The following is a 25,067-nucleotide window of genomic DNA, read 5'->3' as shown; positions in this document are numbered from 1 at the left end:
GGGCAGTTCCAGGTCTGTACTGTGATGTGGGAGAAGGAGCATCCTCCACTTCTGCTTCAGTAGATGCAGGGAGTATGGGCAGTACCCGGTCTTTGCTGTGGTGTGGGAGAAGGAGCATCCTCCACTTCTGCTTCGGTGGATGTGGGGAGTATGGGCTGCTCCACATCTTTGCTGTGATGGGGGGGAAGGAGCATCCTCCACTTCTGCTTCTGTAGATGCAGGGAGTATGGGCAGTACCCGGTCTTTGCTGTGATGTGGGAGAAGGAGCATCTTCCACTTCTGCTTCGGTGGATGTGGGGAGTATGGGCTGCTCCACATCTTTGCTGTGATGTGGGAGAAGGAGCATCCTCCACTTCTGCTTCAGTAGATGCAGGGAGTATGGGCAGTACCCGGTCTTTGCTGTGGTGTGGGAGAAGGAGCATCCTCCACTTCTGCTTCAGTAGATGCAGGGAGTATGGGCTGTTCCACATCTTTGCTGTGATGTGGGAGAAGGAGCATCTCCACATCTCCTTCAGTAGATGCAGGGAGAATGGGCAGTTCCCGGTCTTTGCTGTGATGTGGGAGAAGGAGCATCCTCCACTTCTGCTTCGGTGGATGCAGGGAGTATGGGCAGTTGGTTGGTGGAAGTTCAGGTGGTGGCTAATATTGGCGTGTCCTTGGTTGTGTAGAGTCTTAAGTGTAGGAGTCAGCAGCTTGAATTGGCAGCTTTTCTGTATGGGGAGCCAGTGAAGTTTCCTGGGGTGGGATGTTGGTTCATTGGGGGAAGGCCGAGAATGAGTCAGGCTGCTGCCATGAGGGGTGAGAAGTGTATACCCCCCTTAGTGTTGAGGAAGTAGCTTGTGGGGCAAGGTCATGATGGGCATTTAGGTATCTGGAATCACAAGTTTAGGATGGCAGACACATCTTTGAAAATTCCCAAACCACTTACTTGTGAGCGTATAGTCCCTTGGGAATTGGTGGTTATTGACATTATGGGACCAGCTGGGGTTTCAGAAAAGTATGAGCAGCTGTTATTGCACACATTTTCTTTTTGGTTTTTTTGCCTGTCTTCAAAATTGTGGAGAGGGCTGGTATCGGTTCAGTTCTAAGCTTCTCAGATGAGGTATTTATATGAATAAAGTGCTGCTAAGTGTCTGCAGTGTTGCTAAGCTACAGTGTTCTTCACCTAAGGTGAAAGCCTATTTGGTAGCTGTGGACGAGCAGTCAAAGACTCCCTCTGGAGGAAGTGTAGATACAGGGAAGCGAACACAACTCATAACTCAAAGTACACTAAGTAGGAACAATAAATCAATGTCAAGTGAAATACTCGCTTTTATAAGAGAAAGAAGTATTCTATTTCTAACTCTACCCAGTCAAAGGAATAATGATACTCATGTGCAACAAAACACTCCCCTAGGGGTCAGGGCTCAGGTAGTTGTCAGCCAAACCCTTGTCCCACCCTTTACCTTGTAACGCGTTTAGGGTTATATTCCTCATTCACTGGTGGGTGCATCCAGGGAATGCTAATAGGCCCCTTAGACTTTGAGTTCTGAGTCTGAGGTTTCTAGGGTGCCACAGGCCCAGTTCCGGTCTTACCAGTTCCGGCGGTATGGAAGTGTTAAGCAGTGCAGCGAGGGCCCTTTTGTGGGTGCAAAGACAGGCCGCACGCAGTTCACATGGCAGCCCCCGGCAGACGCCTGCTTTCTCCAATCAACTCTGCTGGCTCATCCAGCAATTGGAACTGCTTTGCTCGGCCAACATGAGACAAGTCCCTCTTCCCCTAACCGAAGGGCATTTCTCCGTCTCCCAGATGGAGCAGTGGCAAGAGTGCAACATTGGTGGCATCCTGTGATCCTTAGGGAAGTGGTCAGGTGCGGTTGGTGGGCTTGGCCTACAGCTCACAGCAGTAATCTCCTCTTTCTGGCCATGATCCGAAAACATGGCCACATGAGCATCTGCAGCCCTGTTAGATTTAAAATTCCCTTTCCCATAATGCTTCTGTTGTGCTGTTTTAAGTTAGCAGTATGTGGCTAAATTACATACAATGATGTTCGCATTCTGTAGCCCGTTTAGTGTTTCTCGTAGTAGGAAGGCCTCATGAGCAAATGTGCCTCCATCTTGTATTTCGTAACCCTTATTCAACTACCAGTGCCAAGCTCGTGTTAGGCCTTAGGATATAGAATTGCTCGCCTCAGCAGGACATTTATTCTGTTATATTTTCTGTTCATGTTCAAGGCTGTGACTCGACAGACTAACAAAGATGGTTGTTTTGCTTTGCATTCCATTGTATACGTGTATTCCTGTTCTCATGTTAAGAGACGCTGAGACGCAGCGCAGCGTCCTTGGGCCACTGATAGCATGACCATCTGGCAGGTGTTCTCTCTGTGCCTTCTTTGATCGTGCCTGGCTCAGGGCGGTACTTTTCCAGAGGGGGCGTGGCTGAAGTCTCCTGAAGGGTTTATCATCTATGAGCAAATGTGGAGAGGGCAGTCCCTCTCCGACCATTCCAGGGTGCGGGTATGATGGACTCCTCTGCAGAGTAACGGTAATAAATGATTGTTTGTATTCTATACTGTCTGACCGACTCTTCATTTGGGAAGGCATCGCAGGTGGTCGTAAAGTACCCGCGTGGCCCTAGATGGTCACGTCCTTCAGCCCCTCATACCATACGGGTTTGCCGCACTACTTACTGCCAGACACAGACGCTTATGGTGCAATCGCCTTTACTACGATGGGCACTCCTGGCATATGGATTTGACGATCTCACCTGACACAAGTCTTACACTCCCGACTCCAAATCAGTACAACGGCGGTGCCCTGTGGCATACGGGGCCATGGCGGTGCGGGCCTGGAGATTCCCACACTGAGCTTTTCACGTGGCTGAGGTCACGGTGGACCTCTCCAGGCATACTGAAATCCTGAAATTGTCCAACATCCATTACCACATGTATGCTGATGACACCCAATTGTGCCTGAAAGTCTCCTCCCCGAAGGAAATAAGGTCCCTAAACTAAACTCTTCAGGAAGCACAAAGCTGGTTGACTCTCAATCACTTGAAACTAAACGCCCTAAAATCCGAATTTCTCCTTATCCCCCCAGCCAATCACTCCCCAGACATCAAAGAAGGAAGCATCAACTCACAGCTCTCGACTGCACTCCAAACATCATTGATTCCGCGAGCTCTCTGGGAATAATGCTAGACAAACATCTGAACATGCAAAAGCACATTAGTGCTCTCACTAAAGGTGCGAACCTCCAACTCAGATTCTTGAGGGAAATAAAACCGTTCCTACCCCATAACGACTTCAAAAATGCGGTGCAAGCCCTAGTGATTTCTAAACTGGATTATGGTACTGCTACCCTCTGCGGCCTTCCTAGAGCGAAGACGGCGCCACTTAGGGCCTCTCTCAACTCCGCTGCAAGGCTCATTGCAGGCTCCAAATGCTATCATCACATCACGCCTGAGTTGAAATCTCTTAAATGGCTCCCGTATGAAGCAAGGATTCATCTGAAAATTGCATGCATGACGCATAAAGCTTTACACTTCAACACCCCAATTTATCTTGCACAAAAACTTGAGCTTTCTGGGGGCTCTCGTTCCTCTAGAGGCTCTAGCACCTAACTGCTGAAGCCACCGAAATTCCGTAAAAAGAAAACTTACAATCGAGCATTCTCGGGTATTGCACCAAGAATTTGGAACCCCTTGACACCAGAAATAAGACTTATTAATTCCATGGGTTCCTTCAAAAAGGAAGCTGAAGAGTTATCGATGAAGACATTTTTGGGCTAGTTCCCAATCACCTTAAGATGCATTTGCTTTCATTTGCTCCCTAAAGATCTGTTATGTTTTCATGATCTGCTATGTTTGTTTCTTGTTCAGGTGTTGTTATGATTACCACGGGGTGTACCTGCTGAACTGCCAAGATGTAAAGCACTCTGTTACCCATTTCTGGTCATGTTCACGCTATATAAAACTCTTTAAATAAAATAAAAAAGAAATACTGGGGTTGACTGAACTGTTCCTGCACATGGGTAACAACCCAATCGGTGCAAAGTCATTCTCCTCACACCTCGCACATGGAGTCCTCTCTGTAGGGATCACTGACACAATATTGAGGTGAACAATATCATTTGACACAAATATCGTGTCAATAATATCGTTTACCAAAATATCGTGTTAATATACTTATAATGGTACGTACAATAATATCAGAAATAAAATATTGTTAACACTAATATAGTACAGCAGTCGCCAGTAGGTAGTTAAAGTTAGGACCTAGTTTCCACATGAAAAGGGTTTTTTGTTTTGCCACAAACTTTGGCGATGTTTGACGAATACTAGTTTGCTGCTCACTAAAGCTGCTGTCTTGAAACTTTCAGGCAGAATTGTCAAGCAAGGGCCAAGTAAAAGGGGGGTTCCAAAGCGCGTTTTTCCCATGTTCATTACCATTGAGATTTTAGACACGACTACAGCCCGAAGTGCTGGATGAAATTATTCCAAATTCAGCAGAAAACTAGCTCCTGATCAGTAGTTTTCGAGATATTAAAGGAAAACCAAATGTGTATATTTAGAGATATGGACCCTCCACGAATCTTACCAATCTCATGCAGTGAACTGATTGGATGCCAACACTTCAATCAGGAATTGTTGGCAGCCAACTTGGGACTCGCACTCAGCCGAGTTACAAACAAAAACATTAAAAAAAGAAAAGGGGCAGAATAGGAATATGCTGACCCCCCCCAGGCCTTCCCACAAAAGGTTTTTAACATTTTTAAAAAATGCGTGGTCTCCTGCGCTTCTTTAAACAATGGTCCCCGGGTGGCTGTCCCTTCTTCTCCTTCCAGAATTTCCTCAGGTGGAACTTCTTCTACTCTTTCGTCTGGTATAAATGTTACTTCTGACTGGACATTCTTTTCTTTTCTCTTCTTCTTTCTATGCTCGCCACTGGCGTTTTGCTCGTCTCCAGACTCTGAACCATCTGAAATCTCTAATCTCTTCCTCAGAATTTCTTCTCTTGGAGTTGGAACTAGTCTTGGCTCCTTTTCCCCCCTTTCAGGATTTTCTTTTGACTTTGCATTCTCATTGCCTGAATCATCACTCGATTCTGAATCATCGAAATATTCTTTCCAGTGCTGTCTGCCGGATTTGGAACTCTCAAAGTGTGACTTGCATGTATCCAATTTTTCAGACCAGCACACTTCACAGCAGTTGTTGTAGTCAAGATAACTTGCCTTGGTCTTCCCCACCTCGGAACCAGGCAATTCCTTCTTCTATGGACTTTTATTCTCACCCAGTCACCTGGGCTTAGGTCATGGGCTGGTTTTCTCTCAAGGGTGGCGGCGTCCGCTCCAACCTGGTGAAACACAGAATGGACTGCGTCAGCCAGGCCTTTACAGTAATCCAAAATCATGTCATCAGTTATTGTCATCAACTTGTTGACTGGAACAAATACGTGTCTCCTGGCTCATCCCATGATAATTTCGTGGGGACTCAAACCTGTAGTTCTGTCTGGAGTAGATCTAATTGTCATCAAGACTAGAGGCAAAACATCAGGCCATTTCATTCCTGTGGCTAAACACATTTTCCCTATTCTGTTTTTGATCGTACCATTTATTTGCTCAACTACACCAGAAGCCTCTGGTCGATAGGCACAATGTAGTTTTTGTTGTACACCCAATGCTTCACAAATCAATGCCATGATCTCATTGTAAAAGTGTCCTCCTCTGTCTGTTTCTATGGTTATTGGGAACCAGTATCTTGGGATGAATTCCCTCAACAAGAGCTTGGCCACTGTGATTCCATCATTTCTTCTTGTTGGGTATGCCTCCACCCACCTGGAGAACAGACAAACTACCACCAGAACATACCTCAGCTTGTTATAAGGGGGCATTTCAATGAAATCTATTTGCATTCTGGTGAAGGGTCCTCCCTCTCAGCCAATTGTGCCTAGGCTCACCACGGTTTTCCTTCCAGGATTGTACTGCTGGCATATCAGGCATCTTTGACAGAGACTCTCGGCTATCAACCTGAATTTTGCATTGTACCAGGTCTGCTTAAAAGCCCTTATCATGGCATCCCTTCCTAAATGCCCTTGACCATGATACATCCGTGCCATGGTTGACATCATGCTATCTGGCATTACTGGTCTTCCATCCCGATAGACCCACACATGATCTTTCTCCCTTGGTGCACAACCTGCTTTTACCCACTGCTTCATTTCTTCATCTCCTGCTTCATCCTGCAGTTGCCTCACTTCTTCCCATGTTCCAACAACGTTAGTAAACATTATGGAGCAAGAAAACATCTCCTTTTCCTTTGCCCTATTAATTGAATACAGATTTCGGGCACAGTACTGAGCCATGTCATTGGCATAACGATTCCCAGTAGTGATATAATCACTACCTTGACTATGAGCAGCACATTTTACCACTGACAGTTCCTTTGGCAACTGTATTGCTTCAAGCAATTTTTCCACCACTTCTGCATTCTTTATGGGAGTTCCACTTGAGGTCAGGAAACCGCTCTGCAGCCAAAGTTGGCCAAAATCGTGGACAACTCCAAAGCCGTACTGGCTGTCTGTTATCACAGTCACTCTTACATTCTTCCCGATTTTGCATGCCCTTGTCAATGCCACTAGTTCTGCTACTTGAGCGGATTTAACTCCTTTCAAGTGTGATGCTTCTATGACTGCAGCAACTGTGCATATAGCATAGGCCGCACTCAACAAGCCTTCGTCTGTTCTCAAGCACGATCCATCCACAAACGACACATAATCACTTTCTGGCAAGGGTAAATCTTTTATGTCTGGTCGTGGTTTTGTGCAAAAGTCAAGCACATCCAAACAATCATGATCAACATCATCTCTTACCTCCACTCTTTCTGCATCAGGCAAAAGTGTAGCTGGATTCACATTCACACATCTTTCCAGACTCACATTGTTTGCACCTAGAATGACCTTCTCATACTTAGTCAGCCGACTATGTGACATGAACTGTGTTCGGCTCCGTGTTAAAAGGATCGCCACATTATGAGGTACAAACACTCTTACTGGATACCCCATCACGATTCCCTCACTCTGCTCTAGGCTTCAGCATGTCGCCGCTACTGCTTTCAGACATCCTGGCAGACCTACCGCCACTGGATCTAACATTGACGAGAAATATGCCACAGGTCTCCTTTGCCTTCCATGTTTCTGTATTAATACTGAGAGTGCACATCCATATCTCTCCCTGCAGTATAGTTCAAATTCTTTCTCGTAGTCTGGCATTCCCAAAGCTGGGGCTTCGCAAAGACTGTTCTTTAACTGTCTGAATGCTGCCAATTCTTCTTTATTCAGTTCAAGGGGGTCTTTAACCTCACTTTTTGTCAATTTTACCAATGGTTTGGCAATCAGAGAAAAGTTACTTATCCACTGACGACAGTAACCAACCATCCCTAGGAACATTCTCACCTCTCTTTGGGTCATTGGAGCTCTCATTCCTCTAATAATTCTGATCCTGTCTATGTTTACTTTTCTCAGCCCTTTTTCAATTGTATGACCCAAATATTGTACTTCTTTTTTACAGTATTGAAATTTTGTCGGAGATACCTTTAGTCCTCCATCTGCTAAATGATTCAGCAAAGCTATTGTGTCCGCTTCGCGTGTTTTTGACGCCACCAATAGGTCGTCAATATATTGAACCAAAACTGAATTTTCAGGCATGGTTAGACTTTCCAGAGATTTCTTTAGCAACTGATTGAAAATTGAGGGGCTCTCTGTGTACCCCTGTGGGATTCGGCACCATGCCAAAATACGCTCTCCAAACCGAAATGCAAAAATCGGCTGGCTGTCATGATGCAACGGAATGGAAAAGAAAGCATGACACAAATCAATTACTGTGTACCATTCTGCATCATGGGGAATCTGATACAATATCACTGATGGATTTGGAACAATGGGACAACATGACACAACGATTTTGTTAATCCTTCTCAAATCTTGCACAATCCGGAACTTCCCATTGGGCTTTTTCAGTCCCATTATAGGTGAGTTACATGGACTGCTCATTATTTCCCTCAACACTCCTTGTTGAATCATTTTCTCAATTAAAGGTGTCACCCCTTCAATTATTTCAGGTGTCAGTCTATATTGGGGAATGTTTGGATAAACTACTCCTTCCTTTAGTGTAATCTTTACTGGATCTATATTTCTCATAAGGCCTACATCTTCTCCAGTAAAATCCCAGACTCCTGCCTTCACTGACTGCTTCAATTCTTTGGGTAATTCATCTGGGTTAAATACTGCATAAATTCCTGTAATTCCATTTTCTTGATTAGCTATTGTCATCTTATACAGTACATCCTCATCTGGTGTCTCAAATGCTATTCCATCTGGAGTACAGAATATGGTGCAATTCATTTTGCACAGTAGGTCCCTTCCTAACAGATTCACAGGACTAGTATCGCACACCACGAATCAGTGCATGTCTGTGAATTTCCCTATTGTAACCTTTACAGGTTCGGTAAGGTAGGTCCTAATCTGGGTGTTTGACACACCAACTACTTGGATTGTTTCATCCGAAAGAGGAAGATTTTTCACATCTGCTGACCTGGCAGTAGATCGCGTAGCTCCAGTGTCTACTAGAAAAGTAATGTTTTCATCATTAACTTTCCCATCCACAAATGGTCCTGTCTGATCTATTTCTAGAGTTGCGCCAAGTACGCACCCTTCTTCCTCTCTTCGGCACCGTCAATAAGTCTACTCTGACTCACTCTCGTCATTTCGCAGCCAATATTGTGACACAGCTTGGATTGGAGTGGTATCCTATGCAGATGACACCCAGTTGGTTGTGTCTTTGACTCAGGATCAACAATCAGCAGCTCCCAACTTGGTGGCGTGCCTCCAAGAACTTGCAGCCTGGATGGACTTAAACTGTTTAAAACTTAATGGCAATAAGACCGAGGTGTTGGTAGTGGGAAAAGCTCCGTATGTTTGGTCGTCTGCGTAGTGGCCACAGGACTTGGGCCCTACTCCTGTTCCATGTGCCCAGGCAAAAAACCTTGGCGTCTGGGTAGACACCCACCTCTCGTTTGATTATCACACCAGACGGGTTGCGGGCACATGTTACGGAGTTTTAAAAAAACTTAGGAAAACCCTGGACATATTGCCCGCAGCAGCCAGAAAGACCATGATTCATGCACTTGTGACCTCCCGTCTTGATTATGGAAATGTCCTCTTTCTAGGTGCTACAGAAAGGTGCATACAGAGACTCCAATGCGTACAGAACGCAGCGGCCCGTCTAGTCCTGAAGCGTCCAAGGAGAGCACCCTCCAAACTGGCTCTTACTTCCTTACACTGGCTCCCTATCCGGGAACATGTTCGTTTTAAGGCATTATGTGTATGCCACCGCATTATGCATGGGATCTCTCCAGCTTATCTGCGGAACCTTCTTACCCCCTACACTCCCACCCGCCGCCTCAGGTCTGAGGGGCTGGGTTTAGTCTGTACCCCGATGGTGAAGAGAGCCAGGATGGGGGGCCGCTCCTTTCGGTTTTTGGCAGCCCAATCCTGGAACAAACTACCAGTATGCCTTCGATTGGAACCCGTCAAAGGCATTTTTAGGAAGAAACTAAAGACTCTCCTGTTTCCCTCCTGAATAGACCTTAGTACCTGCTCCTGCCGCCTCATCGCAGCGCGGGGACACACTGCTCTAAGTGTAACCATGCGCTTTATAAGATTCGTTAACATAACATAACATAACATAACAGCGCTCGCGCGTTGCGGTTTGTTTACCTGTTCTTCATTGTAGAATCCCGCTTCTTTGCTATATCTTTGGGTGTTCCTGCTTTGCGGTAATGGTGGTTTTGGCACCTGATTCTGTGGATTTACAGCCTTCTGCTGTTGAGGCGGTGGGCCACTCACCTCACACTGCACCTGTGGATTCAATGATGGATTTTCATTATTAGTACTTGGTGGATATTAACACTCGGATTTCCAATGCCCTAACCTTCCGCAATTGTGGCACGGAAACTTCTTTTTAGCTCCTTCTATATTACCCTTTCCTTTTCCTGGGCCAAATCTCGGTTTAATACCTGGGTTATTAGCTTGTTCAACCAGCTGAGCTTCCTGTCTCTCTGCGACTTTCACTTGAGCTCACATTGCCTTTTCTTTTAGTTTTCGCTGCTTTGCCTCAATCTCATCACTAAAGTATTTAGCATGCCTTAGGATCTCGTCTATTTTCTTGCTCTGCCAGTCTACGGTATGCTGCTTTATCATTTCCCCAATTTCGGGACGCAGACCATACACAAATCTGTACACAAAATGACTTAGGTCCTTTTCTCCCAGATTGTCATCTCCACTAAACTGTTTGAAAGCTAATATTAGCCTTTCATAGTAAGCGTGAACTGACTCTTTCGCTTCCTGATGTGTTCGATCTATTTTAACCCAGTCTGTTTCTTTGGGAGGCACTTTGTTTTTTAAAAACACCATAACTTGTTCATATTTCTTCATTACCTCAGGGTCTGGTGCTCCTGTTTTGGGATCTCTCGGGTATTCTTTAGTTGGCCAATCTATGACTATCTTGCATTCTGCCCATAAGTCTGCTGGCACTATTATATCAAATAGGCTATTCAGATCAATCCACAGCACTTTTGACAATTTAACAAATCTGTCTACCTGTCTGTACCACTCGACCGGCTTTTCTTGTAATCGAGGGAAGTCATTTGTAAATGACAAAATGTCCTGTCTTGTCCATGGGACATGCATGTATCCCCCTCCTGGAATCTCTCTCATGGGGAATTCTGTCACTACCTTTTCCTTTTCTCTCACAGGAAATGCTGGGAAAGTTCTGTCTGAGGTATCATCCCGCTTCCTATACCACCTGCTTTTCCATTTGTCCACATCTCCCCATTTCCTCAACACTGTGATTATGTCCCTAATCTGCACTATTCGTCCTGCAGTGTTCAGATTCTCAATATCCTTTTCCATAAAATCAACTCGGTAAGGCTTCTGTAAAGCTTTTACCTTGTCCATGTCAATTCCCATTTCACTTGCTATTTCTGCTAGTCTGTCATGTAAATTCTTTGCTCTCCAAGTGATGCTATTACATAAAAACAACAATTCCTCATCTTGGTAATTTTTCAGCTTTTCTGTGGGGATGGTCCCTTCTATTAATTCTTCTAATACCATCCGTAATTTTGCCACATCAATGGTATGGGATTCTTTCTCTTTACCTTGCAAGCCCTTCAGCCATTCGCTCAATTCATCTGTAGTTCTACCCACTGATTTTTCTACATTCCCTGGTTCCGTCAGTCTTTCTGGTTTTAAAATTGGTCCCCCTACCATTCTGCCTCTTTCTACAGTATCAGGATTATAAAATGGGTTATTTGACACATGTAGTTCACCCTCACTCATGGTGTGTCTGCAAGGATTCTTTTTTGCTCTCATCAGGGGCTGTTCCGCCTGTCTATTGTTCACATACGGAACGGTTAGACCATGCTCACTTTATATCTGCTTCTCAAAAATGGGCATAACTGGACCTATGGTCACAGGAACTGTAACTGCTTCTAGATTTTTAGTCAATTCTCTTATTTTCTCTGTCAGTTCTAACGTGGTTTTTGCTAGTTCCCTCGAATTTTCACTCTCTACTTTATTTTCCATCTCTCGTTCCCTAAGAGAATTCCTTCTCTTTACCTCTGGAGTCGTAACTTCTGTTTTAATGATTCGCAGAGTTTCCCTCACTGGTGTACCTGCGTTTGGCGTTTCTGATTCCTGCCTGTATGGAGGTGGACTTTTGTAAAACATGTCATCTAGTACATCATCTTCGATTTCATTTGCTCCGTACCTTCTGGGTTCTACGTTATGCTTCTTCTCTATGCATTTCCTTCCCTCACTTTCCCCTGCAGTTCCTACGGGAAACAGTCCTTCAGTCATACTTGCGTCTCGCCACCTTCTCATTCGATCACAATGAGTTTCACGATCGTTCGGCCGTCCGAACATATATCTATATCTACTGCCATTTCTCTGTTTTTCTCGCTCATGCATCTCGTCTTCCCACTCTGTCAATGCCTCAAACTGCGTAGGCCTAGGTCGCGGATCTAAGCTCATCATCCTCTCCCGTAAGTTCCTTAAAATTGCCCAATTAAAGGAACCATTTTCTGGAAACGCTAAAACTCCGTCTTCCTTGGTATATTTTGCCCAATTATCTAACCAGATGCAAGTATGGTACCCATATTTCGCAACCATGAAGGATGCGGGTGTTTTTGTTGGAGGAAGTAACTGTCCTTCCCTAGTCACAATCTCTTTGTCGTTCACAAACCATCCTTTTATTTTATTAAACAAGGATTTCTTCTTTTTCTCGGTTGAATGATAATACATCTTCCTTTCTCACGTCAACCCTTTAGTCTTGTCTTCGACTGTACGACCTTTAGTCCAATAGCAACGCGACCCTTACTAACGCACCAATCCTGGAGCGTCTACGTCACTGTCACAATCTTCAATCCTAACGCGGGTTTACACTGACGTACCAATCCAGAGCGTTTTACCCCTCTAACTAGCCGTCCAATCCCAGCGCGGTCCTCCTGACGTCAATAGTCGCTGCAGCAGCTCCTGCTCCTGACTCCTGTCTCCAGTCTACCCCTCCTTTACAAATCTACTCGGTAGACTTTGTTTCAATTTTAAAATACTTGTTAGTTATAACATACAAACATCTCCATTGTCTGCTTCGCTAACCACAGAATAGCAAAAAACCTTTCCCACGAGAATCCTGTTTTCTCCGAGAGCAGCGCTTACCTCTGCCCTACTACAGAATTGTTACGTCCGTTGGCAAAGTAGCACATCCCTCTACTTCACACTTCTACCAAGCATCAATTAACTGTTTTCTCCGGAATTAAGACACATAGTTGGAAATGCAATGCTCCTGAGAAATGAATCCAGAGTTTCGCAATTAACCCGAATGCTATTTCATTCACGCACTTGCACACAAGAAAATATAGTTCATTCACACAGAATCCTGTCTTTTCCGAGAACAGCGAACAGTCTGTCCTACTACAGAATTTTGACCTACGTTAACAAAGCAGCGCTTACCTCTACTTTGTCCTTATAATAAGCTCAGAGAACACCTGCTACCTTTTCAGTGATAAGCGTTATCGGTATGCCAATTGGTTTCCTGGTACCTAAGACCAAAATTTCACAGATAACCCTTTGCTATCATTCACACCTTTCTCACACAGAAAATATCACTAATGGTAACACTCGGTGATGCTACCGAATCGAACCCAGACAATGCGCCGTGCAACTTCAATTGTCAATCGTTTCTCCCGTGTACCTACGGGCAACCATAATCCCGTCTTTCCCGAGAGCAGCACTTACCTGTGCTCTACTACGGAATTGTTATCAATTCCCGACTTCCTACCTCCCAGAAGCCGTACAGACAACATTAAACTCAATACGACTTCAACATATAGTGTTAGTACATATATCAATACCAATCAAAAATCAATAAGCTATATACATGCCAAAATCATTAAACCAAAACAATAAAAACCCTCTCTAGCTACCAGAAATACTGGTGCAGTTCGGATTACTAAATTTCCCCCTGCTTCCACGGACAGAATGATTTCTCAGTCACACGCACATACACACATCATACGCTGGTGGGGCCCATAACACCAACATTCATTCTCTCAAACTATCCGTGCCTACAAAGGGATATCAAATCCTGACCACAACTGTTCTTTTTGATAGAGGAAAACCACTTCTCCTGAAACACCCTAACAATTCCGCCATCAAGAGGTCGGTCGAATCATTTAGTTGTTATTTAGTTTAATGACACTTTAACTCTCAAACCAGATCAAATAACATTTCAATGAAATAATCACCCGACACAGTTATTCAAATAATGATTTTCTTTATCTAATTTAAATGCAGGTTAAATCTTAATAATGCAATATTATCTTTTGTCATATTTACCTATTCTGGCTAAATGTCGTTCTCTAAGTCAGAACTGGTCCTCAGTAAATTCATCAGAGTTATAAAGTCTCCGTCCTCTCCGTCAGCGTAAAGATCTCTGATCATCGATTCTCCGTCAATAGCTTCTGCATAAAGTGGCGTCTAGCGTAGAGTAGCCTCTTCCCTCTCTAGTCTACTAATATTTATACTAAAATTTACATATTAAAGTTACATTTTCTCATTTCCCAGGCCAACGATTGGCTGAATTCAAATACATCTCAATACATTAGGAAACATTTTCAAATTTTCCCATGTGGAAGAAGTCTCAAAGCAAATGTATGGGAAGACTAATCCATAGCTCTAAATGTATCAGTTCATTGGAAACAGGTTGGGTTCAACAGTTCATATTTCCAAATAGCAACATTTGCTTCACGTTCAGGGGCATTGGCACCTTGCCCAGGGTAGTCTTCATGGGCATGGTCTGACAGGTCACACAAGGGACACGAACGAGGTCAGTGCAGGCGCCTTTCTCCATTGTTCAAATGATGAAGTAATGTACTCTAGTTAGGTTTCAGTCGGCGGCCATCTTTTGGTAGGCCAGAATAGTCAACTTTAAGCAAAGAAACAAAAAATCATAATTAATACATAGAAATGATTAATACAGTGTTATTCCCTTGCTAATACCCTTATGTGTATGCATTTATCTAGCCATATGCAACATTCAAAGCCGTTAATTGCTAGTTTATTTAAGCGCAAATCACCTTAACACTATTCAAGCAACATTTATCATTTTAATATGCATACAAACTTAGTTCACTTATTATGTTAGCCATGCAACGCCTTCCCACGTGTGTTCTTTCTGTTAATAAGGTTGGTTTAGTACCTTCACATCAAGCTATTAATTATTAAAATTATTCATTAATCGTTTTAATATAAACATATATAAATGGATTGGGTATATAAAAAGAAAATATTTTACCCGCTCCATCAATACCTTTGTAACGTCTGAATTTTACCAATTTGTGGAACTCTGTTCACTAGAAAACCAGGTATTTGTCATAATTAACTTTTAAAACCACATCGATTGACAAAACAAAGTGTAAAGTTATAATGTCGCTGGAAAATGATCTGGCCAACTTTTTGAAGAGTGTTAAAGGGGATTATAATCTTATTTGGGGGGGTGATTTCAATTGTGCTAAGTGTGCCCATGAAGTGGGCAATCCTTGTGGGTATTATGATGCTTTTGGGGATAGGATCCCACATTTCATACATGATGGGTAGGGTGAGACAATTAACTATTTGATACATAAGTTTGACTGATCTGTTTTAGAACCAACAGGTACGGATGGGAAACTCTCAGTACCCTCTTTTGTGGGGAGTAGGTCGTCTTCTAATATAGACCACTTTATTGTATCCCATAATTGTGGTAATAATGTGATTACTTCTTACATTGAAAACAGCCTCTTTACTGATCATAACCCTTTAATTGTTACAATCAGGATGGATTTTGTCCATAGAATAAGAGATAAATTATTGGATGAAGAAATCATTACCCACGGTAACAACGGAATATCTATAAAATGGAGTGTAGTAAATCCAGTTATTTTTATGGAACAGTTAATTGGGAGATCACAAAGCGATATTGATACTGGTTTCGAACCCACTTCTAGTGCCCCGGCTATTATAGATGCTTTTTGCAATATTACCATTACCATTGCGAGGGGTCTTACTAACAAAAGGAAAAAGCAAATGTGTAATACAAACCCTAGAGGGTTTAATCGACAATGCGACAAATTAGAGATCTGAAACTGGCATTAAAAACAAAAACCAAGAGATAATGCCAGGATTCGCACTGTGAGGAAAGATTATAAACAGGCCCTAGTAGAAAGAAAAATAGAGATACGCGAAGGGGCGTGGGCAACACTGACCCAAGCAGCAGCCACGAATGACCAAGTCCTGTTTTGGAAAACCATAAATCATCCTTTTTTTAATGAGAATACTGTTGCAAATATTGACACAGTTATTGCCCCGGAAGCCTGGGTTTCTCACTTTGAGCACATTTTCAACCCAGGTCACATAAAAAATACTAATACCAATGTAGATAAACCCATAATTATAGAACCGGTTGGAATGGCTCCTATAACTAAAGAGGAGATACAAACTGCACTGGAAAAGAGTGCAAATGGTAAAGCGTCCGGAGCAGATGGTGTGCCAATTGACGTTTTTAAGTCTAATATAGTTTTTGGGATTTCTATTTTAAAGAACGCCTTTAACGCAACCTTAAAAGGCGCTGTACCTGCAACATGGATAGAGAGCATTATCGTACCCATTTTTAAAAAAGGGGACAGGGGCTTGGCAAATTGTTACCAACCAATATCTCTTCTGGATTCCTCTTTTAAAGTGATGGGTTGCATACTGTTAGAAAGACTCGAAAACTGGGCAACCGAATGTAATATCTTATCGGATGCCCAGTATGGATTCAGAAGAGGTATTGGTACGGTTGAACAATGCCTGAATTTAGATTTACTAATAGGAAAATATACACTAGCAAAAGAAGGGGCGTTACATTTGTGCTTTGTAGACTTAACCAGTGCTTTTGACTTGGTTAACCATCAAACATTATGGCAAACTTTAAAGGAACAAGGCGCACGCATAGAAATCATTAATTACCTGACCCAGATTTATAGCTTTTTAATTGCTAGGGTACGTATCAACAGTGTAGACTCTTTCTTGCAATCATTACCACCAGATGTACCAAAAGTGGTTATGCGCGCGACACCAGTCCTCTTATACGCGGACGACGCTGTCCTTATCTCTAGGACTGCAAACGGGCTGCAACTTTTAATTGATAACTTTGTTAGATTTATGACTGATAAAAGCTTACAGTTAAACTTAAAAAAAACTTTTGTGATGACTTCTTCGAAAAAATAGACCTAAGATCAAACAACATCAAGTTGATGGGGTGGTCATAAATAGAGTCTCCACCTTTTCATATTTAGCAATGCTTTTTAGTAATACAGGCCGATGGAATTTGCACATTAAACTGAATAGCATGACATTTTTAAAAGTGACAGAAGGTATTTTTAGATTTGCCACAAAACTAGATAATAAACCTGTACGAGAAATTTTAGTCCTATATCGGAGCAAGTGTATTACTGGGGTTTGCTATGGGGCCGCGATTTAGGGAAGAGCATCTATTGTTACACTACAAACTCAAGAAAATTATTAGCAGTCCCCCAAGCTACAGCAAATGACATAGTATATAAAGAGTTATCAGCCCCACATTTAAGCGACACAATCAACTTAGCTGGCCTGCTCCTGTGGCAAAGGATATGGTCCAAATTCTCTAAAGAAATTATAATGGATTGTCTGACACTTGACCGTACTAGGAAAATCCCATGGTTGGATCATATCTCCAAACTATTAACTTGCTGTAGAATCAATCTCGACTATAATATTCCCTTGAATATTCAAGATCATAGCAAAAGAGATCTGAAGGCCAGTTATCTTGAATTTGTAAAAAATTATAGGGATAGAGTTGCTAATTTAAAAGAAAGTGTTGCCTCAAGAACGGGTGGTTGTGTCTGGCTTACCCATATATTTAATATTGGTGAAAAATATACAGCACAGATTCTACCTAACAAGGCTAAGTTTTGATACAATACATTTTTTAGTAGCCTTTCCAAAGATGGAACATTGGAATAAAAAATTACCTAAATGCCCATGTGATGGAAGATCTGCACAAACAACTATGCACTTTATCCTTTTTTGTAAATTTTATATAGACATACGGAAACTGTTTTTAAAACCTTTATTTATATCTAATAGACTTTTTAATTATAAACATGCTTACTTGTACTTGGGAAATGCAAAAATTATTTATATATCTAGGCCTGTCTAACTGTGTAGAGATAACTTGCCAAAGCTTTTTGATAATTTTATATATATCTGTTTTACAAATAAGTATTTGCTCTCTATGTCAGAATTTTATCTATGAAATATTGTATTACTATTTTATTGTGATTTTTATTATTAAACTGTTGCTGTTTGGACTTTGTGCTTTTATAGTGATTTTTCTTTATGCACCGAATAAAGCTGAATTGAACTGAACTGAATAGCCAGTGTCTTAAACTAAACTCCGAGAACACAGAGGTGCTGCTCTTTCGGAACGAAACGTGTTTCTGGAGCAGTTCTTGGTGGCCACTGACTCATGGCCTCTTCCCACTCTGGTCTTGAAAGTGAAAAATCTGGGAGTCATATTTGACTCGAAGCTTACTTTTTCCGACCAGACTAATCAGATCATCTCCTCTTGTTTTTTTCTTTTAAAATTCTGTCATATATTTTGTATGAACTCCAAAAAACAGTCATTGTCTTGCACCTTTGTCAAGTTTAAAATACGGCAATGCCATGTTTTTGGGCAAGCAACAAGGCCTTTGAAAAAAGCTTTGGATGCTACAGAATGCTGCAGTTCGCCTCCTTAAAAATATCAGGAAGTTTGATTCAGCCTCAGAAGTGTTGGACGAGCTGCACTGGCTCCCAATTAAAAAGAGAGTGGCTTTTAAAGCACTCTGTTCTGCACACAAAGCTCTTCACTCTGCTGGCCCAGAATACCTTGAGACAACACTTTCCATGGTATTCTCCCAGAAGATGCAGCCGTTCATCAGGCTCCAAGACAATATTGGTTGCTAAAATTAATACAGCCTCCTGGGGCGGCAGAACATTTGTTTATGCCACATCCAAGTTATGGAACCAAATGCCGTAGGACCTAAGATGCCAAGCAAGTCTGCAGATTTTAAAAAACGCCTCAAAACATGTTTATTTTCTCTTTCATTAGAGACACCTCTGATTGGGAGCTCTTAGCAGAACAGCCTCAGTGGATGCCAGCACCAAGACGCCTTTGGGCATTTGTCAAGCTTATAAAAATAAAAATAAAAATCAGTTTGAAACCCGAGGACCACCAAAACCCTGGGCTTTATTTATACAATAGCAAGGGGGCCGCACCGATCCCCCCCCCTCGTAGGGCTCATAGGAGCCCAAGGGAACACCACCTCCCTGTGGCTTGAGCAGTAAATTGAAGGGGAGGTGTGCACACCCCCCTCCTTGGCCCAGTAGGGCCCTGAGGACCACCACCTCCCGGGGCCAAATATACAAACTAAAGGGGGGAGTGGGACCATGCAGCCCTCCTCCCAGGCCTTATTCGGCACTGGGGCACACCATCTCTCCGGGGCATGCGCTTCAAACTGAAAGGAGAGGTGGCAGTGCGGCCCCCCCTCCTAGCCCCATTAATGGCCCTGGGGACCACCATCCCCCAGGGCTTTTCCCTATCTCCCAAAGGTGCCCACCCTCGGGCGATAGGAGTTTGCTTTTGCTTGTAAGTCCTCTCCCAGCGGGCGGGAGCAGGAAATCTGCTCCCGCTCGCTGGGAGCAGATGTTTCATATGCTTTCCTGCCGCTTTATAGCAGGCAGGAAAACAGATGTAAATATTGCTCCCACAGGCATGGAGCAGCATTATTTGCTGCTCCCTACGTGTAGGAAAAATGCTGACTGCTGCTGGAGGCGGGGAGTCAGCAGGGACCGTGGGGGCATTGAGGCTACCCCGCGGTCCACAACGCTGCAGACTGGGTGCCCTGGGTGGGATCCAGGGCACCCAGGATCAAGAGGCCGGGGAATAGGGTCCCCGAGCCTAAAAACACAAAGGACCCTAACTTCTTGGGCTTAGCGAAAGCAAAGCAAATGTTTCCTCTCAAATTCATGTTGAAAAACTAACTGAAATCCTTATGGAGACGAAAGCATCATTGATGTATTGGAGCACAAACTGATCTATAGTACCTGTGAAAAGTGATTTCTTTCTTGTCTTGAGAGCAGAGTCCATGGTTCTCCTTTTTAATTACCCTGAGTATGCAAATGCCCAAAATCATCTTCAAGGCCCGCTCATTTGGCCACACCCCATTTTCCTTAGTAGTATGGAAAGGTATTTCCACCTTTTCCCACGTTGATGAATAGCTTTCCAAAAGTCACCTCAGCGCTTTTCTCGACGCATTTGGTGTGCATTCTTTTAGATGCCGAGGAACATGAGGACATCACCACCAAACAAAGAAGCACTTACTTCATATAGTTAACCAGAAGTACTCTGGTTTCGTGGAGATTCACCTCTTTGTAGTCTTGTTGTGTTCTCTATAGGATGATTCAAGTTATGACACATTTTGGGATAAAGATGCACAAGGAACAATCACATTACCAAAATGCATGCAAGGTCACTGGAGACATTCCCTCATGGTCCATTAAATACATGTAGTGTAGAATACGCATCAAACATTTACCCAATGACGTAGCACTTGTAATTAACCAGTAGAAAGTACTCCAGTTGGGCAGATAGTTCGTAAAAAACTGTGGAATCTTGCTGGATAAAGGGACAGGTGAGGTTCTATTGTGGCCCAGTCACTCACTCAGCTACTGACACCCTCACAAACACCCCCTCACACACCCATTCTGTCACTCTTACATCCACTTACATACCCACACAGCCACATACACACCAATACAGTTACTCACACACCTACAAACTACTCACACACCAACTCACAGACCCAAACCGTCACTGACCAACCCACTCCTATACCTACATATCTACTCACAGACTTATACAGCCACTCACACACCCAATTTCCAACCTATACAGTCATTCACACATCCACTCTCAAAGGTTACTGGTTACAGTTAGGAAATAAAATAAAAAAACTTTAGCAATTCACTGTCAATTCCAAAGGTTACAGGGACATTTTAGTTAGGAAATAACATTTAAAAATCTTAGAAATTCACTGAAAAAAACAAAGATTACAAGGATATTTTAGTTAGGCTCAGATTTCAAACGAACGAACCCACTGAAATTATCAGTTATAGTTACCTGAGTTAACTATAAGTCACACCCCAGCAATGTACTGCTTATGACCTCACATATTACATCACCCATAACATGGCCAATGACATGAGTGATAACATCTCAAATGATCATCCACAAAATAACTCACACATCTACTCACATACTCACACAACCACTCATACACCCAAACACACACCCATACAACCGCTCAAACACCCACTCACTCATCCATAGAGCCACTCACACACTCACCCCTACAACCACTCACTTACCAATACACCTACTCTGACAGCCACTCACTCACCCATACAGTCATACACACAGCCAGTCTCTCACCCATACAGCTACTTGCACACCCACTCACTCACCCACATGGCCTCTCAACAAAGCCACTCACTCACCCATACAACTACTCACAGACCCACTCACACTCCCATACTAGCACTCACTTTTACTCATTCACCATTACAGCCATTCACTCTCCAATACAACCACTCACTCACACACCCACTCAGTAAACCAAACACCCATTAAAACAGCCACTCAGTCACCCATACAACCACTTACACACAAAGTCACTCACCCAGCCACTCATATAGTCACTTAGTCACCAATACAGCCTCTCACATATCCACTTGCCCTTCCATACAGCCACTCACCCACCCATACACCCACTCACTCACCAACACATGTACTCAGACAGCCACTCACTCACCAATAGAGCTACTCACACACTCACTTATTCACCCATACAGCTACTCACAAACCCACTCGTAGACCCATATAGCTACTCACACACCGATTCACATAGTCACACAACCACTCAGATAATATATATTAGAAATAGTATCACTCATTATTAGTACACAAAGTATACAAATTTGACTTTTGTAGTACCTTAGTAAATATGTCTAACACTCTTAAACCTTTAAAACACACTCGCAGTCACTGGATGATTCCATCAGTGATGTCATTTGAGATGTAATCAGTTATTTCATCAGTGATGTCACTGATCATGTCATGAGTGATCTAATATGTGAGAACATAAGCAATGCATTGCGGGGCATAATTTATAGTTAGTTTAGGTAACTATAACTGCTGAATTTCACTGGTTTTGTACGAGTGAATCTGAGCGGTAACTATAACTTCTGAATTTTGGAGCCCCCCCGTTTTTGTCTTTGCACCCTTTTTGACCAAATAACACAAAACACAATATATAACTAAGTTTTATATACTACTAAATATTCACATTTCTTCATTATAATTTATATTTTGGCTCCATAACATTGACATTCTTTCACAAAATTTCACATTATGTCTGCTTAAATTTACACACTCCACTTTTTGCCAATCCACTCTAAAACAGTTCACTTTATGTCACTCCACTCTACGCTATTCAGTCTACACCACTCTTTTTTATGACACTCTAGTATAGGAGGAGTAAGAGGGCGGGGCTCAGCTATTTATGTTCTTGGCAGCGCGGGAGCGGGGAATTGTTGCCTACACTATCGCGTGGATTGCCGCTCATATTGCGCTATGCTCTGCTGCTCTAATGTGTTTTTAAAAACTGTAAAACCTACCTAAAAGCTTGATTGTATGTGCTTTTAACTCACGGCTTAGCCTAAAACTCTCTCACTCGTCGTTGATTTCCTGACACTCCCCTCCCCAGGCCCCCAGCCTATCGGCCGCAAGGAGGAGGAGTAAGAGGGCGGGGCTTAGCTATTTATGTTCTTGGCAGCGCAGGAGCGGGGAATTGTTGCCTACATTACCGCGCGGATTGCCGCTCATATTGCGCTATGCTCTGCTGCTCTAATGTGTTTTTAAAACCTACCTAAAAGCTTGATTGTGAGAGGAGGAGCTTAGCGTGCATCCAAGATGGTCGCGTGAGCACAGGGCTCCCCAGACCCTCGCCACTCTTTGCAATTTATCCTGATGATATCCTGATTTCTTGGACGGACTCTCGAAGGCGAACCTCGACTGAGTCCATAACTCTTTTCAGAATTTGAATCGGACTTGGGTGGCCAGAATTACAGCACTTTGAACTTCTGAGGCCCACCTTGAGGCCGTGCTGGGGATTTGGTGACTTGTGGAGCCGGGTTGTAGTTGAACAACAACGGCAGTGGGACCTCATCGGTAGCCGTACCCCCACTTTCGGTTTCGTTTCCGGATCCTGGCAGGGTCTGGTTGAGGGACTGTTTCGCTCGGCCGGGGACCAATCCAGCCTCCATTTAGTGTCATCGCTGCCTCCTCATTATAGCTTCTTGGGTCAAGTCGTGACTTTCTCCGGACCGTGCGGGCCAGCTTCTTGACCTGTTTGTGCCAGACCTGCCGGTGGCCATTTTCACCAGGTCTTGCGGGTCCCTCCGGGGTGCATCTTCCAACATGACGGGCAGGGGTGAACCCGAGAAGCGGAAGACCAAGACGTCTCTTCGTGGGGGACCGTTCCAGACAAATGTTATGGACCGTTACACTCAAGCCAAAGGATCCCCCGGGCTCTCCAGTAGTACCCTGGAGCACGTCAGAGACGACCCTTCTGCCCCTGTTGACTTGTCCCTGCAGGACATTATGGGCGCCATCGCCGGCATGAAGGAGACCATCGGCCAGCAGTATGAGGCTCTGGCTCATAAAATTGACACGGTCGCCATTGATGTCACTCTAATCAGGGCCGACCTGTCTAAGACTAACGAGAAGGTGAAGTCATTGGATTTGAAGACTTCCAGCCTCACGGCCGATGTGTCGGAACTTCACACAGACCTTGGCACTCTGAAATCGGCCAACGACCTGATGTCCCATCGGCTGGAGGATTTTGAGAACAGGGCAAGACGCAACAACATTCGTGTCACAGGGGTTCCAGAGAATCCCGAGACTCGTTCGGTTGACCTCCTGGTCGAAGATCTTATTCTCACCCATCTTGCCCCTTCTGGACCGAGCAAGTTTTTCGCTGTGGAGCATGCACATCGTGTTCCGGGCGGTAAGCCCAAGCCTGGCGCTCCTCCGAGGCCTATCATCGCAAAACTTTTTCATTTCAGAGACCGTGATGCGATTTTGCAGGCTTCGAGAGTGCACGGCCCGGTGAAATTTGAAAACTCCTCTGTCAATTTTTTCCCGGACTTCACTCAACTTGTCCAGAGACAGAGGATGGGCTTTCAGGGGGTTAAGCGACGTCTCCGGGACCTGGGATTGAAGTATGCTATGCTTTTCCCTACCAGGCTTCGAGTGGAATACGAGGAACGGACTTTCTTTTTTGAGCGACCGGACAATGTGAGTGACTGGTTGGATTCCCTGCCTGGTCGGGGCGATCGAGCGGGGCACCCTGGTGGTGCCGAGGGTGGTGAGCCTACACAGAAGTGACTTTTTGGTCCCTAACCCTGACAATCGGACATTGCTCAGTTGGGTTCTGCTTCTTTTGTATATTTTGCCTTATAGTAGTTCGCGTCCGGGTGGCGGGTGGAGACGGGCCTCTCTCCTCCTCCGGGGTCTTTTTGTAGAATGGGATTGTTAGGGCGACAGGCACACTGCATTTTGGGGTGGCTTTTTAGTCTGCAGGGGTGCAGGGAGGGGGGAGTTGTAACGGGTTTTGGTTGGGGGGTGGGAGAGGGTGTTTGTGTTCGTGTTTTCTATTCTCAAGGCGGCATATTGGTTCTTTCTTTGCTTCAGGTGTCCTGCTCTCTGTGGGGGGACTCATGCAACTCTTGTGGGGATGGGGGGTAGTGGGTTGAGGTTGATATCTTGGAACGTTAATGGGTTGGGGGATCGTATTAAACGGGGTGTTGTACTGCAATATTTGCGTCGTTTGACCCCTGATGTGGTACTCCTGCAGGAAACACATTTGGTTGGCAATGTGTGTCATGCTATGAATAGGTGGGGTACCGATTGGTTGCACACTCCGGGTTCACCACTGGTTCCAGAGGGGTTGGTATTCTGGTCTGGTCTTCCCTCCCACTAGAGATTGATAATGTCATCCTTGACGACAGAGGGCGTTATGCCGCCCTAACCGGTAGGTGGGAGGGTAAGACTCTTTCTTTAGCCACGATATATGTCCCCCCAGGCCTCCAGACCTCCACTTTCTTTGATGTTGGTCGGAAGTTGATGGAACTCCCCGATAGTCTTCTCCTCATGGGTGGGGACTTCAACTCTGTGCTATCCGGCGATCTGGATCGCCACCCCCCCCGGGCCCTTCCCGTTTCCCAGTCATGGCTTGGTGGGTTTTTGGACACCTTTGGTTTGGTGGATTGCTGGAGGTTAATGCATCCGACGCAATGTCAATACACCTTCCACTC

Source organism: Triturus cristatus, chromosome 1_1 (genome assembly GCF_964204655.1).
Source record: "Triturus cristatus chromosome 1_1, aTriCri1.1, whole genome shotgun sequence".
NCBI lineage: Eukaryota > Metazoa > Chordata > Amphibia > Caudata > Salamandridae > Triturus > Triturus cristatus.
The sequence above is the reverse complement of the archived record's forward strand: the minus strand, read 5'-3'. Positions refer to the sequence as shown.